Here is a 17,200-nt window from a genome sequence, read left to right as displayed (position 1 = left end):
TTCATTCTAAACTGTTGAATTTGATTTTCTTTTTCATGTGGGCTTTTATAAGACCCAAATATGGACTCCTTCAGATGTGGACAACCTGAGAGAGCTAAGTAGGGTAAATATCTATATTATCTATGTAGATTGTGGTCAGAGCCAGGGAGATTAAAACATTCATACTGCGTTTACAACATCCTCGATTTAGCTACAGAATCATTGTCATCCTGGTTTCTATCAAGTAGTGAATGATTTGAGTAGCTCTGAATATTCCTTAGAAATAGCATTCCTTTGGGAACTCTGCCTAGACCTAATAGCCCTTCTCTGAAGATGAAGTGGATTCTGACCTTGCCATACTGGCCCCCATTTATTGAGCTCGGTATTCATCTGACCCAGGCTGACCAATCAGATTTGACTGCGAAGACACTTGGAATTGGGATTCAGAGGAACTAGTTAGGCTCTAGTAGTGATTGAACTGAGTGTGAAGGCTGCCCATCTGGACAGCCATGTTCTGAGTCTGGCAAAGCAGAGAGAATTGATCTGAAGGGAAAGAAAACTAAGGCTAATATTCAGAGACTAGCAGGCATAAAAGTCTAGGGGCTCCTGAGAGACACAGAAGTAATCAATTATAAGCTTGTTATAGTCCCAGTTTATCATCTTAGTTCCTGGTGAGACTCCTTTACTTCTTTATCTTGGGGTCTGTGTGATAGCCCTGTGTACGTACAATAAATCTACCTTTTGGATTACACTTGCTTGGTTAGGTTTCTGTTGTGTGAAATGAAAGACCTATAAATGAAACAGTTGGTTTCACGATGGTCATGGAATCATGCTATCTCTTAGCCAGACTGAACTATAGATATCTAATTCAACGCACTCATTTTACACATGAGAAAACTGGAGTCTATGAGTAATGTGCTCATAGTTGAAAAAAATAATGGCAAAACCAAAACTAAAAGTACAAATGAGTGGTAAGAAAGGCTGGCAATCTCCAACATACACTGAAAAGCATAACTTGGGCAGAGCTCTGAAACTGAAGCCGGGGCAGAGCTCTGAAACTGAAGCCAGAACAGGTGAACACTGGTCTTTTCTTAGAGAATCACTAGCTGTGCAACCTGGCGTATGTTTCCGGAGCCTTGGGTTTTTATCTGCTAATGAGAAGGTTGGGACATATGTTCTATCTGGTCCTTTCTAACTCTAAAAATCCTATGATTCTAAGCCATGTCTCCAAACAACAGCGAATTGGGTATCAGAGGTAATTATTTCGAAAATGTGAATATGAATATGGTTGCTTGGGGAGAGAATAAACCAGTTCACACAGGGTGAGTATCCAAGTGTTAAAGTGGAAGCCCTATTTTACAGCCCAAAGCTTCCCACTGAAGTCAGTCAGGAGGTCTCCAAAGTGGTAGTTTTACTTTGTGGGTTTCTCTTATCAAATCAAAGTAGTAAACTGATTATGTGTGCAGACAGTGGGTTTGTATTGAGAATCTGCCTGGAAAGCATCCAGAATCAAAAGTGTGCCAAAACAGCATTTCTTCTCCCAGATAGTAGGAAAATTGAAAGGTTAACTATAAATTGATTTGGGCTCTTTGCTCCTTGAAGAATTAGAATGAACTGAAATAAACCAGTCCGTCTGGCTCTATCCCTCCCTGCCTTCCTTCCTTCTTTAATTCTTTTTTTTTTCCCCCTGGCTAATGCTATGATTTTAGAATGAATGACTGTGAATATGAGAGATTTTCTCATTTTTACTTATAAAAGAGAACAAAGAGATTGTCAATGGAGTGAGAAGTTTCCATCTCCAAAACTAAGCTCCTGACAACACGTAAGATACTTGCTCATCTTCATATACATGTGACCTGGAACAGCATAAAGTTCCTTCCATAATACATACCACATACCATCACATTCCCTCTGCTTGCATGCAGAGAATTTCCCAGTGGGGTACATCTCTGTCTTATTTCCTTTCCTTTCCTCCTCCTGAGGCCCTTCTCATATGTCTCTTGCTTTGACTATTCTACTGAATTGTCTTGTTTTTCAATCAGTTATAAATACGTGAATTACCATGTTCAGTAACTTTTCTGAAGGTCACATTCCACTCACTGCTTTTGCCGATTGGGTAGGTTTGCAACCTTTCCTTTTTTTTTTTTTAATAAATTTATTTATTTATTTTATTGGCCGTGTTGGGTCTTTTTTTGCTGTGCGTGGGGGCTACTCTTCGTTATGGTGCTCGGGCTCCTTATTGCCATGGTTTCTCTTCTTGTGGAGCATGGGCTCTAGGCACATGGGTTTCAGTAGTTGCAGCACATGGGCCCAATAGTTGTGGCTCATGGCTCTAAAGCGCAGGCTCAACAGTTGTGGCACACGGGCTTAGTTGCTCCACGGCATGTGGGATCTTCCTGGAGCAGGGATCAAACCCATGTCCCCTGCATTGGCTGGCGGATTCTTAACCACTGCACCACCTAGGAAGCCCTGAAACCTTTCCTTCTTAGAGCTCTTTTATCTCAATTTATACCTCATTGCAATTTCACGATCCAGCTAATCCTGACTACTCCTCCTTTCTGTTTTCATTGATTCTTCTTCCTCTTGTCTCCTCCTAAATATGGCTATTCATAAACATTTTTCCTTGTTCTTTTCCCTCTCTAGTAAGCTCCTTTGGTGTTTTATCAGTTTCTGTGATTTACCTTAAACTATCATTCAGTGAAATGTGGAGGAGACTGGTGGTGCTTGGGAAAAGTGAAAGAGACTTTGGAGGCTGAATATTTAACCTGTTTGTAAGTTGTCTGATATGGGATAACTGATGTAAATTCAACTTTAATATTCCCTACACTATCTTGAATGAAGATAAATATTGCTTAATAGTCCATATTTATGTGAACCTTTCTTCGTGTGTGTTGGTTTAATTTTTTTTTTTTTATAAAACTGAATAAAGTTTACATTTCAATATCTAGGTAAATACTGTGTAGTTCTGATAGTACACATGGAAACCAAAGACTAGAGAAAGAGTGCCCATTAATATATTGTCTCCAGACAATTTTCACGCATCTTTTAGAGGCTTTAGACTTCCCCAGGAAGGATAAAGATATTAGTTGCTTGAGTAAAACCTATCCAGGTGTAAATGGCCAGGGAAGCTTAACTGACATCTGTTACACGTATAAACTTAAAATTATTATCCTCTCTTCACCTCTCAAATGTTTCTCCTCTAGGATTATAAATTTATCTCAGTAGTTTCATTCATTTTCTAGTCATCTAGTGGCAATCCACAGACTGAGTGAAGTGTGTAGATCTGAGGAAGTTCAAAATCAATAGCAAGTGAAGGTTGAAGCGCGTCAAATTTGTGTTATATGGTTTCCTCAGAAAAGTAAATCTAGAAGTAAATGTAAGAGAGTCAAAGATAAACAATCAAGGAATGGAATACAGAAAAAAATGGAGTAAAACTGGAAGCAAGAATCAAGAAGTCAAGATATAAAGCCCAGAATAAAAATCAAAGCAAAAAGCTGTACCCCCAAACCCAAAGTTCTGTCAACTTAGGTATTGTTCCAGTTGGCTTTTAGTTTTTGTTTATTGTATGTCTTTCTACTCATTGGGGTTCCCTATAGGTATTGATAGGGGTGTTGATCACTATAAAATTTATGTTTCATTTTTCCTTTTCTTTTACTCTTTACATTTATATCCAGTTGAGTCTCTCTTCACCAGTGCTCTCAATTCACTTTTTTTTTTTCACTTTTTCTGTCAGGGCCCTTATTTAGGTACTTACCACCTTATTTTTAAAATCTGAAATAACTTTTCAGTGGATAAATCATCTGTGTTCTCTATATTGGGTCCCCACTCCAGACTCCATCAAGCATACCTTGCAACTCACATTGTTATGTTATAACAGCTTGGTCTCGGCACTAGCCTGCTCAAAAATATTTGGAAATCCCTCATTGACTATGACTTATGAATTTAAAGTCTTTCAAAATCTTTCTTTACATATCTTTAAATTATATCTCCTATTGCCCTTCACTATTTCCTGTTTTAGAAATTTTATCTCCTTTATGCATTCCTCTAATAGGTCTTATGTTTTTAATCAAATTCCCCTTTCTTGGAGTCCCCTCTTTATCATCGCTAGCTGTAGAAGTCCTACTCTTTCTGAAGATCCAATTAAAACAGATTTCACATTCATTCTACAAACTTTTTTTTAACGCAAAACATGTTTCAGACTTTGAGCAGCACACTGAGAAAGCAAACAAATGTCATTGTTTGTTACTAAAGTAGAAATATACTATATGATATAATATATAACATGTAATATATATATAATTATACACTATAGTATATTTTATATTTTGATAAGGAACTACAGTAATACACAACCTAATCCAGCCTGAGGCAGGCCCTTTGCAAAGGTTACTCTTAAACAGTGTACTAAAGGAGAAGGAGGAGTCTACCAGGCAAAAAAAAAAAAAAAAAGCAACTGGGGGTTAGAGATTTTTTCATTCAAAGGGACAGCAAGTCTATTAAAACACATGAGTTGTATATGAGAGCACAGAATTCTGAGAGTATATTAAGCAGTTTGCTCTAGGCAGAAATAATCTTTTCCCTCTCCAAAGTATTATTCATGCTACACATAAGGCATTCTTAATATGCTCCTTGCACATTTGGTTTTGTCTATTTCTCAGTCTCATAAAAGGCAGGGATTATGTCATATGTCACTATGCATGTTTTTCTCCCCAGCACAGTAGAGTACACTTAGCAGATGTTCAATATGTGATAAATATTAGTTGAATGAATAAAAGGATCCTAGATTGAGTGTGTAGTTCTTGTTCACAGGTTTAGTTTCCCTAGTAGTCCCCTAAACTGAGGAAAATTTAAAAAAACTGACTTTTCAAGGGGCATTGTGTCACTGAAACAAAAGTGTGAAACTACAAACTTCATAAAAAGAAAGGTAGAAGTTTTTGATGGATTTTTTTTTTTTACTTAAACAAAAGGGCAGATCAGAATCCTGTTCTGTGCGTTTTTTTTTTGTTTTTTGTTTTTTTTTATATAGAGCTTTGGGTTTTTCAGTACAGGAAATTTAAAAGTTATGCAGAAATTTAAAAGTTATTGTGACTGGCATCTTGAAAGAGCATGACACATTCAGGATTCTCTTAAATGTGGGAATGTTAAATTAACATTTCTATTACTGGAATGCTGTAATTTTAAACATCTGAACTTCTAAAGGTTAGGAAACTCATAGGGAAGGCTAACCAAGTATCTTAATTCTGCCTGCTTGGCAACTGTGAGTAGATTTGTGGATTACTTATAACCCACCTTTGGAGAATTCAGTGCCTGCAGAGCTTGTTTTTGTGTGTTACGAAAGTAAACTGAGGTCCTTCTGACATATTGTTTTGTTAGGTGTCTGACATGTTCTTTTCAGACCAAAGGAATAAGACATGGTGAAGACAGAACAAAAATGCAAGTTTCACTGTGTTCACGTTTCCCTCAATTCTTCCACCGACCATCTTATTGAAGCCGTGAACCTACGGTTAACCTAGGCCAACTACATGAGGTCACAGCCTCTCAAAGGCAGGAAAACGTCACATCACCACCATCACTCTGACTTATTCCTGCATTAACTACTTTCTAACCCCTCAATCCTTCCATCCTCTTTGCTAATATGTCTTTCTCAACTAGCTCCCAACTTCTTATCAAACCTGCTTCAACACCTTCTTCTCCAAATCTTATTTTTCTATAAAATGTCCTTATATCTCTTAATGATACTGCCATTTTCCTACTACCTAGGCTAGAAAACGTGGACTATGATTTAGACTACATGCATATGCTCCATCTTCAATGTCTGGCAAGTTTAACTCATTTTCATTTCTATGTTCTCTATTTTGGTTGGACTACCTAGCTTTTACTAATCTGGGTCACTGTGATACTTTCCTAACTGCTTTTTCTGCCCCTCATTTTCTGTATTTTTCCACTTGGCATATTCTTTGCAGACTGCTCCCTCAGATGCAGATTGGATCAAAATGTATTCTGCTATTCAACATCCTTCAATAGCTCATTATTTCTTCACAAATTACATGGAAATTCTTTTCTCAGGCATTCAAGGGCATCTATTCTATGACTTTCATCCTGCTCCTTGGGCAGTGTAATTATATTTAGAAATGGCCTTTGTATAGAGAGATGTGGATTCAAATTCTAACTCTTATCTCTTACTAGTTGAATGACTTGAACAAGTTGCTGAACCCGTAAGTGTTTCAATTTCCACATCTATAAAATAGGGCTAATGGTACATACCACAGAGACTTGTGAAGATTAAATGACTTAAGTGAAATGCCTGAACAAGGCTTTGGACAATGGTGAGCAATGATTAAGTGTTAGATATCATTGTTAATATCTTTCATTATTACCTCTCTCATGATACTTAAGTTATGGAATCAAAATCTTTGAACTATGTGAGAGACCTTAACATTTTCATTTCACTAATGATAAAAGTGAAGTCCAAAGAGGTTAAACAACTTTGTTGAGGCAGGGTAAAGATCATGCCCTTGTCTTCTGATCAGTGTTTTTAAAGTTTTTGGGGCCCTATGGGCCCTAGTTATTGGTAATTGGTGGCAACTAACCTTGAAATCAGTAATGTACTTCACAGAGGAAATATAAATTAAACATTCACGAACCCATGAATTGGTAGACTAAAAACTAAGGAAAGAGGAATGATACAAAGGGAAATCAGATTCTGTAGAAGATAATTTTAGATTGCTTCACGTTTCAAATCTGAGAGCTGAATATGTAAGAATCTGAGGGTGTGTAATGCTATCTTAGAATGTGTCTGCTTTTCAAAGTTCATCTAGCAAATTTTAATGTTGTTTATTTTATTGTTAAAATATTATTCACACATGCCTTGCTCTGCATTTGCAGTTAATCAAGAGTTCACTCTATTGGATTTTTTGATTGTTCATTAAAAATCTCTCTCCTGTGGCAGGAATTAAGAGTAGTGTGTGCATGTATGTCAGTTTTATTGTGTCTTATTTGCATGCCAAGTCTCAGTACACACTGATCAACTGCCATCATTGTTTACTTTCTCTACTAGGCTAAGTTATCAATTTACTACCATATGTTATTCCATAATTCATATTATCCAAAATGCTCTAATTATCTGAGATTTAAGTTTAAGGTACAGTGTATAGCAGGAAGGCCCTATCCTTTTCATTCTGTTACTAAATCATACGGACACTCTAACTGTTCAGCTCGTGTTCCCTAAATGTTTGGCAAGTTATAACATTTTCCTTTACTTGTTATTTAATTAATCCTCAATATTCACATTGGAATTTTTCTTGTAGTAATATTATCCATAAGTGTGACTGGATGAAAAATAATTTAATTATAATTTCTCTTCTTTCTGATTTTTAAAGAAATAATAATCTATGGAAGAAAAAGAAAAGGGGAGAAAGTCCCCCAAATGGCTGATAGAGTATAATCATAAAAGTTTACAGAGAATAATTTCCTTTATTTCTCAAAAGACAATAGACAAAATAATATACCTTGTCAGTGTCTATGTATCACCTACTTCATCTCTAAGCCTTGCAGCAATCCTGCAACTTCAAAGGTAACAAGGATAACAATACTACTATTCAGGACAACAAGGAACTCAGGCTGAGAGGTTAGTGGTTTGCAAGGGGTTAGGTGTGTGCCAGAATCTCAACTTCTTCTCAGGTGTGCCTGACTCCAAATTTTGTTCTTTCTTCATCATGACATAGAGCCTCCACATATCTCATGTTCTGTCAAAAAGACCTCAGAAGTAATGTCGGACCCCACCAAGCTGGGCAAGGGGTTGGACATGTTGACTACACATGATTCTTTCTACCATTTATCCCATTACCATTAACAAACACACACATTTTAAAACTTCTTTCTCATTTATTGGGAATTCCCCTTCTTTCTTTCTAGAGTATTTAACAGTTTCAAATTAAAAATAACAACAAATTTTGTAGAAAGGAAACTTGGAATTTGAACTGACTTGGTGAGCATATGGCAAGGAAAACCTTCCCTAGGCTATGGGAAGTTATTACAAAAGAGGAATAAATTATTTTTTTAAATTATGAACACAAAGTCACATCCCTGAAGGCAGCATAAAATCATGCACTAAGTAAATTTTCCAGTATGAAGAAAGCTGAAAAATAATAGATATTGGAGTAAACCACAAGAAATGAAAATATCTATGTATTAAAGTAAGAATAACTAGACTTAAAACTCTATAATCTTGATTCCAGGGGATTAAAACCTAAATCTGTATAATCATTGTGAATAAAGTTTTGCAACCTCTTAAATAAATAAATACTTTAAAATTTATTAAATTAATTTTTTATTAATAAAAGCAAATAGTGCTGGGAATGAAGAATAAGGAAAGAATTGAAATTCTGTCCTGTGACTTACATTAGATTTAGTAAAACATATTACAAAACCCTGTATAGTGGAACCAGGCTAGCTTTGATATGTCAGGATCAGGGTCAGGATTTTGACAACATAAAATTATGTGGCAGCAGTCCACTTGCCTAAATCAGATTTCTTTCCCATAATCAGATGTTTTCATCTATGCCTTTGGGGATCAGAAGAAATTCACCGCATACTCAGGAAATGACATCAACTGTACTCAGCAGCAAGGGATCTTGAGTTAAGGAAGTAAAAAGTTATTCAAATTATTCTCTCTTTTCTGAGTCTAGCATAGTGCCCTGTGACAGAGCAGATACTCCATAAATATGGATTGAATTAATTAATGAATAATGAACATCAATCACAGGTCTGTCACTGTTCTAAGAATTGAAACAAATGAGAGTCATTGACTTCAAAGAGCTAATAGTCCACTCTAGGGAAGAAAAATAAACAATAAAACATAATGCAATAAGCAATTTGATAAAGTTATTCATAAGATACTATGGAAGGAAGAAATTCAAATAACCCAACTTAAAGGGAGAGTCTTGAAAGAATTTGTCTGTATTTGAGTCAAATCTTAAAAAATGTGTAAGAGTTAACAAAGGGAAGAGATAGAGGAAAAGCCTTCCTGATGGAAGCAAGAATGACCAGAGTATTTTTGTATGACTAGAGCCTAGGTTTATGTTGATTAATGGCCAAAGATGAGCTAGAAAGGTAGTCAGTGGTTACATTATGAAAGAACTTACGTACTTAAGAGGAAAAAGGATTTTTATTCTCAATATACTTAGGAAGAATTGAGAAATGTAAATTCAAGAATCATAATCAGATTTTCATCACATCAAGGTGATTCTCATGGCAGTTTGTAGTATATGAATTCAAGACTAGAGAAAGGGAGATTTTGGAAACAACCTAAGCGAAAAACCATGTGAATCTTCTGCACTAAGGCAGTGGAAAATGTAAAGAAGTGCTAAATTTTCCCCCTATAAAGAACATAAATACCTTTATGTTATCAGTTATTGAGATTTTTGGTGGTAGCTGGTTACTCGCAACTAGCACAACTTGAAATGCCTCAGAAATTGGTATGAGGTGTACAATGCTACTGAAACAAAAAAGTTAAAATATGTGGGATCAGCTTGGTGGGGGAGACAGTCTTCAGGTTTCAAGGAAGCTGATATTGGGGCTAGAAGAAAGGCAATCCAGTTGGGGGTTGATGAAACTTTGCTAAGACGGTGGATAATTTACCTAATGAGTTTGCAGCTTAACGAGAAAAAAAATGCATATTAGAATGTTAGTAGGATACATTGACTGCTTTTGGTGGCATGTGACAAGGCAATATAAGAAAGAGATGAGCTCAGAAAATAATTTGCCAGTTTGCAAGTGGTAATGAAAGAGTACACAGAGTCCAGAAATTGAGGCAACTCTTTCTAAACCCCAAACAGTAAAAGCTAAAACTGATATATGTGTTAAGCTAGAAAGACTTATTAAAATTCAGCTTACAAATAAGCATAAACTCAAGAGCATTGTCGTCACACCTATTGTTCAGACTCCTAAATGGATTAACGGGTGCCCAGTAAAGTTTTTCAGTTTGAAGAAAAATGGCTCGGGGAAATGAGAGTAAGGGTATGGTTCTATCATTGAAGCCATATAGCCTCCAGATGTGTGAAACTAAGTCAAGAAAGAATGAGAGAAATGTTTTGAAGAGGATTTTTGTTTCAATTGTTGGCACATGGAGTTATTGAACAACAAGGGAAAAACACTGATTAAGAAGAAACCAGAACCCGGATTAACAGGTCAGGAAGTGGACTGAAGAAGCTGCTCAGCCCACAAGGGTGTCCTATTCATCAATTCTCACTTTAAAATGGCCAGAGAGTATAATAAACAAAGATCAGATCTATGGGCCACAGAAAACAATGGACTAGAGAACCTTTCCCAGGGAATAGAATTGAATCCTAATCAAGAAACATGCCTCTACTCCAGGATAGAGGACTGTGGATCACTGTCTACTGTGTGTCTTTCTCACTCTCTCCTGTTCTGAATGGGAATGTTTGTTGCAGTTATCTTGTTTCTGTTCCACCATCTCATACTGGCTGTGTAAGAAGAAGATAACTTGTGTTTTTCTAAATTTATTTTGCTTGTTTTTGGTTCTCCAGATAAAGAGAAGACACCTGGATATGCACACACTATTGCACATAACCTCAATGTAGAAACTGCCATGTAGAGCCCAGAGCTTGATGCTATGATTGTATGGACTTTGGGAATTTTCTCCTTTGGGCAAAGATGAGCATATTTTCCACGCAGAAAGGAGGATAAACCAAATATCTGGCAGCCCAGAAGGGGACATTGGTGATATTTGTTAAATATTTCAGATTCTCTTTCTTTCTGAGTCCATCCTGGCTCTCTCATGGTTGCATTGGGCTATGTGACTAATCCTGGCCAATCCTGTGAATGACGGAGTCATATATCATTTGTAGAGTGGAGACATTTTTGAACCCTCTGACTGAGTGAATAGGAATGTTCAAGCTGGTCTCTATTTTGTCAGCCTGGATCCCAGAGTAAAGAGATATAGAGCAGAGCTCCCAGTCATGATGGAAATTTAGCATAAATGTGAAATAAATTTTTGTTTTTCTAAGTCACTGAGTCAGGGATTGTTTGATACTGTAGCATAACCCTGGTAGATATTGGGTAACCAATACAAATGCATTGATTACAGTCCTTTCACTGAGTACACAGAAGGGAACCAACAAATATCTACTTGAAAGAATAAAAGAATGATGACACAGAGCTGCTCTAACATTTACTTTAATTAAAACATATGATATTTTTCTGTAGAACTATATTTAGAATTATAGGGTTTTTTTTTTTTAAAGGAAATGTTTCTTTTAGATGGTAAGTCCTCTTTAAAGAAAGACAGGAATTGACCAGTCAACTTTTAAGGTAATATTTGATACTGTGTTGTCCCTTTGAATAAATTATTGTCCTCTAGTTTTCTTCTCTTCATTTACCAGTGCATCCGATTAATCGAACCTATGAATACTGGCTGAAGTGTGATTTTAGCTGACTCAGTAAGGAAGGTACATCAAAGTGAGGATGCAACAGAGTTGAACAAGCCAAGCAGCCTCATCTGTGACAATGTGAAAAGGCACAGGGTAAAAGAGCACAGTGTGGCTGAGAGCTGGCTAGATCCAGATAAAAGGGCAGACAGTGAAATAATTGTGGGATGAGATGGAGAAGTAACAGGGATCACACTGCAGGCTAAGGAGCTTCATATTTATCTAGGGGGTGGCAGGAGTCACTAAGTGGGGGTGGAAAGGTGTGGCATGTTTCAGATTTGCAGTTTAGAAAGATAATGCTTACAATATTTTGCATCTTCATCACCTCTTCTACCTTTCAAGTTCCACTTCCTCAATTCTATTTAACACCATTAACTAGGTACCAACCTCCTGGAAAAGGCATAAAAAAGGATTTGCCCTGAATCTGCTTCTTCAGTTATATTATCCATTAAAAGTGCTACTGAAAGTCTCGATCTGTAGTTTAATGGTAGCTCTACCCTGATTCAAAGTCACAGTTCAATGACTCGAGATTTTATTATTTCCTCTAATTTCTCAGAAAGTGAAGCATCTGAGCTATCTGCAGCTAACCCTTGCGAGCAAAATTGCTCCTTAATTTTGTGTAGTCATGACACTGATTCTGACTCTGTAAGGACTAGCTTATAAGAAAAATGGATCCCATGGGACATGGTCAGTGATGTCCCAATCATGTGCTGCTTCTTTATCTTGTTACAATGTGGAAGCAGAATATTATAAACTCATTGCAAATCTTACATTTTGAACTGACTTGTTATGGGTCATCCAGAAATTTAAAATTCAGGTTTTTGGTTTGGTTTCTATAAAATATAAAACTTGTCAGAAACCTCTTCTACATGCCAAATTAATTTGGCAATGCATTTAAAAAACAACTGGTATAATCTAGACTAAGCCATCTGAATATTTGTTCATAGAAACAAAATTTAAATAGAGTGCTATCAATTAATTTGAATACTGGTTCTTGGCATATAGAAACATTAGCTTGGTGCCTTTTGAATCCAAAACCAAGCAAAAGGGAGTGGACTGGACTGAATGTTTGTGTCCCACCAAATTCATATACCAAAGCCTAATCCCCAATATGTTGGCGCCTTTGGCAGATGATTAGGTCATGAGGATGAATGGAATTAATGCCCTTTCTGCAATGTGAGGACACCGAAAACATAGCCACAGAGCCCTCTGAAACAAGAAAATAGGTTCTTACCAGAAACCACATCTGTCAGCCCTTTGATCTTGCACTTCCCAGCCTCCAGAACTGTGAGAAATAAATGTCTGCTGTTTATAAGGCATCCAGTCTAGGGTAGTTTGTTATAGCAGCCTGAATGAACTAAGAAAGTCTTTATTGTAGTTCCTTGTAAACAATAGTAGAAAGAAAGAAAGAAAGGAAGAAAGAAAGAGAAAGAAAGAAAGAAGGAAAGAAAGGAAGGAAGGAAGGAAGGAAGAAAGAAAGGAAGGAGGAAAGAAAGGGAGGGAGGGAAGGAAGGATATATTCACGTTGCCCAACATTGAATAATATAAATATATGTTACCTGTCAGAATGAATGTGAAGGACAATGAATTTGCGGCAGGTTTGAAGAACTGAGAATATCTGGGGAGCTAAACTATTTTGGATGGAGAAAACTGTGCATGTGGTGTTGATAAGACTGTTCACTGGTAAGAATACCCAATTTCTACAAACTGGTGTCTGGAAATTTCTTAATTGTGAATTTAACCTAATATGGATTTGCTGGATGAGTTCAAGAAAGACCCACTTATGACCTAAGCATAGCTGTTCAGTGCAAGGATTAGAACTGCCGTAATCAAAAGGGCCCCTGACTAATACACAGGACCCCTGCTCTATTATATTGTCTCTGCCTATATCACTGGTGCACACATTTGAGCAAAACTTAAACTATACAGGACACTAAGATGTCAACCTAGACTCTTTATTTCCTCTTTTAGCCCTTCCCTCATTCTTTCTAGCTCATGTTTTGAGTAGGAACTGGAAAAAAAGGGCTCTCGGAAGGGGTTGGCATGGTGAGTAAGCGCGAATCATCTTTTCTTCTCACAATTAAAGTCCTGTCCTTAGGCAAGTCTTCTCATATTGTCTTTTCTCTTAGGCTGACATAACCAGTGCTTGGCCCCAGAGTAGCTTAAGATATCGAATATATCTCTTTCTATTCCACTTAGTGCTGTCAGCGCAGAAGTTCAAGTCTCACTGTCCCTTGCACGGTTGCTGGCCCGATTAGCGTAGTGCGCTGTAAAGATTACAAATCTCTGTTCTGCTCCAAGTGTCAGTGACTTAATCAGCTGCTTCAGATGAAATGCAAAACTACAAATTCAGTGGCAGACAGTGTTGGTGAGGGGAATGCACCCATTGATTTCCACTTATAAAAATAGTTTTCTTTGGAGAGTGACTCCTTAATTACCCCGTGCCACTGTCTCGTAGGCTGGCTTCCTCATGACATGAAATTTACCACATTCTGTTTTGATACCAAGTGAAAATTTCTGAGTCACTCTCATTATCTTTCTCATTATTTCTGCTGTGACACTTCATCACCCCCTGTAGCCTTCCATTCCTTCTGTTATATTCTCAGGTGCTTCAACTTCTTTTTCCTACAACTTTCAATTATACTCCCACTTTTTTTGTTGTTCCTGATGGAGAGATACAGATGTTGCCCACTAATTTTTCTTTGAAAGCTTGAAAGGGCAAAAATAAACTCATTGAAATAATGTCTTCAAAAAATATTTAAAGTTCACAAATCCAAACTACTCTATCCTAGTACAACTTTTAAAATAGTAAAGAAATAAAAGTTGGGACAGAGTTGTTAGGTAGCTGAAGAGTAAGTTATTACCAACTTAATTGGAGAAAGGAGAGCTTTAGGAATTATTTTTTAAATGAATATTAAATAAACTACAGGGTGAAAGACCAGCTCCTCTCTACTTCCTCTCTCCACCTCCTTTCCATTTCTCTTTCCCATCTGGGCTGAACAGAACACACAGCAACTTCTGGCTCTGTCCCCAGTGCAACTTGAGGAGGTCATTAAACCTTTCTGGGCTTCATTTTCCTAGTTTATAAACTAAGAAAGTTGGGACAAGCTATTTCTGGCATGTCTCACAGCAGAAGCATTCTGTGATCCTATGAAATCTTTGGAGTTGAGAGACCATCCAGATCACAGATATGGTTTGCCCCAAGAAGCCCCTAATAAAGCCATGGCATGGAAGATTACCAGTCTTGATGTATCAATAAAAGTAATTCTTTCTTTAACAACAAAGCAACAGTAGTAAAGGTAGGTGAGGTTTTAATAATAATTTTTCTTTCTTGAACTATTTGCTAAATAATTCTTGAATTGTTTCTTGTTTCATTCCACTTTCATGCAACAGCAGGCTCATAGTAAATTTCACATTATTTGACTTGCTCTCACAGTAATTTATCACATTGGGGAAAACTGCATCTAGCCACAACAAATTAAAGCCAAATTTGATTTAATCATTTTCATTTTAACAGAAGCCATTAGAGTGGCAGGATTAAGAATAAATTCTTTGTTTTGATTATTTGTGTTGAATAAATTTATTGGATTCCTTACCAAATTACTCTTTACATTCTCTTGCTGCTCTGGCTCTGATTTGTTTATTAATGGTTGAGGTCACTACCTGATTTATGAACAAAAAGCATCTGTCCTATTCATGATACCTCTCATGAAAATTCCTGGTGTTTATTGCATTGCAATGAAAGCATTGATAGCGATTAGTGTCAGGCAAGCCTCTAAATATTTATAGATTTGATTCATAAAAGTATCCAAAGTGTGGGTTTTGTGAAATTTGAGCTCTTGTAAGTGTGCTACTTATGTTTTTCATAATAGCTATTGTTTGATGCCCAGAGTGCAGTTGGGGCATATTGGATGTTGGAATGGACTTAACATTCATTGAGTGCTTAATATGTGCCATGCATTGTTCTAAATGTTATAGGTCTATTAGTGTATTGGGTCATCACAGTTATCCTATGAGGTATATAATTTTCCTATTCCCGATATATAAATGAGGAACTGAGACCCAGGTAAATTAACTTGCACAAAGCCCACAGTCAATAAGTCAAGAGCCTGAATACATTGCCAGGAAATCTGGTAGTAGAGCACTCACTTTAACCAATCTACTCCACTGCCTCTGACCTAGATGATAACCCTAGCTGCACCATTATAACTCTTGCTATGTGTCAGGTACTCTTCAAAGTGTTTTACAAATATATTACCATCCTTAATCATAACAACAACCCTACAAGGAGGTGCTATTATTCTCTCTATTCTACAGATAAAGGAACAGGCACAGAAAGTTTTAACTTGCCTGAGGTCAAATAGCAAGCAATGGAACCAGAACTGGATGCATCTAGTTCATATTCTGACCTGTGTTCTTAAATATTAATTCCTTTGATTTTTCATAGGATACGAATGTTTTATTATTTACTAGTTGCATGTAATTTTGAAAAAGAGTTTTTATCACATATAAGCAGTTATAAAATACTTGTTTCCCAAGGCTGCTATGAAGATTATTAAATCAGCACTGACACAGTAAATGGTTTTGGAAAGTATAGGATAAGAACACTGACTCAGAGATGTCTTGGTTCCAATCTTGGCACCTCTTCTTCCTTGTTAGGTGACCATGATGAGGTATCTAGTCAAAACTTTCAGGTCTCAATTTTTTTTAGTGATAGTGCTTACTTTCTAAATATTTGTCTGTTTTTTTTTCCAGTCCCATGAATTCAAATACCAAGTGTATGTTGCTGAATCTTAGTGTATAATTTTTGCCCAGACCTTTCTTCTGAACTTCAAAACATATCTAAAGCAGCAATTCAGTATCTCTGCTTGGATGCCTAGTGGTCATCTCAAACTGAACAATTCTAATACTGAGTTTTTGGTCAAATGTACCTTATTCACCACTCATTGCCCCTCTCTGCCACCATCTAACACCTGCTCCTTTCCCAGCCTTCACCGTTTAAAAAGTGGTACTTCTACTTTTTCAGTTTTTTAGGCCAAAATACCTAGGAAATCATTTTTGACTCCTCCCTTTCCCTCATCCTCAGGTACTGATGTGCAAAATCTCTTCAACTTACCTTCAACATACACACTGTATTCAAAAACCATCATCTCCAGTATTACCATTCTTGCCCAAGCCACCATCTTCTTGCACCTAGGCTACTCAGGTATTTAATCTTTCTGTTGTGTCTGTTGACCTTTTGAAAATGCCAATTGAGGATGTCACTTTTTGCTCAAACTTGGATCAAACTCCTTACCTACATAGGCTCACATGATCTGAACCCTCTCTTTTTGACCTCACCTATGACTCCTTGCCTTGCTCACTCTGCTCTGACCACACTGGTCTTCTTGTTTTTGTTCGAACATGAAGATTATTTTTTTATGGGTTTTCACCTTTTGTTTTCTTTCCCTTGACATTCACAGGGCTAGTTTCTCCATTTCATTTCTGTCTATGCTCAAATGACCCTACCTCAGAAAAATTCTCCCCGAAATTCTCACTTTCTTGAAGGCCCTAAGCTTCCCATCCATCATTTTCAAGTTTTCTTCTTAGCACTGACAACCACTGAACATTATTTTATGTTTATTTTTCTATCATCTGTCTCCTACACCAGAACATAAGGCTTCTGAAGTCAGAACCTTTGTCTTGTTCATTGTTGTGTGTAGCGGTTAGAACACAGGCAATCAGGATATATTTGTTAATTCGTATGAGTTTCTCGTAAGGTCTGGTATAATAGC

This window comes from Hippopotamus amphibius, chromosome 1, assembly GCF_030028045.1.
Source record: "Hippopotamus amphibius kiboko isolate mHipAmp2 chromosome 1, mHipAmp2.hap2, whole genome shotgun sequence".
Lineage (NCBI taxonomy): Eukaryota > Metazoa > Chordata > Mammalia > Artiodactyla > Hippopotamidae > Hippopotamus > Hippopotamus amphibius.
This window is presented reverse-complemented; position numbering follows the sequence as displayed.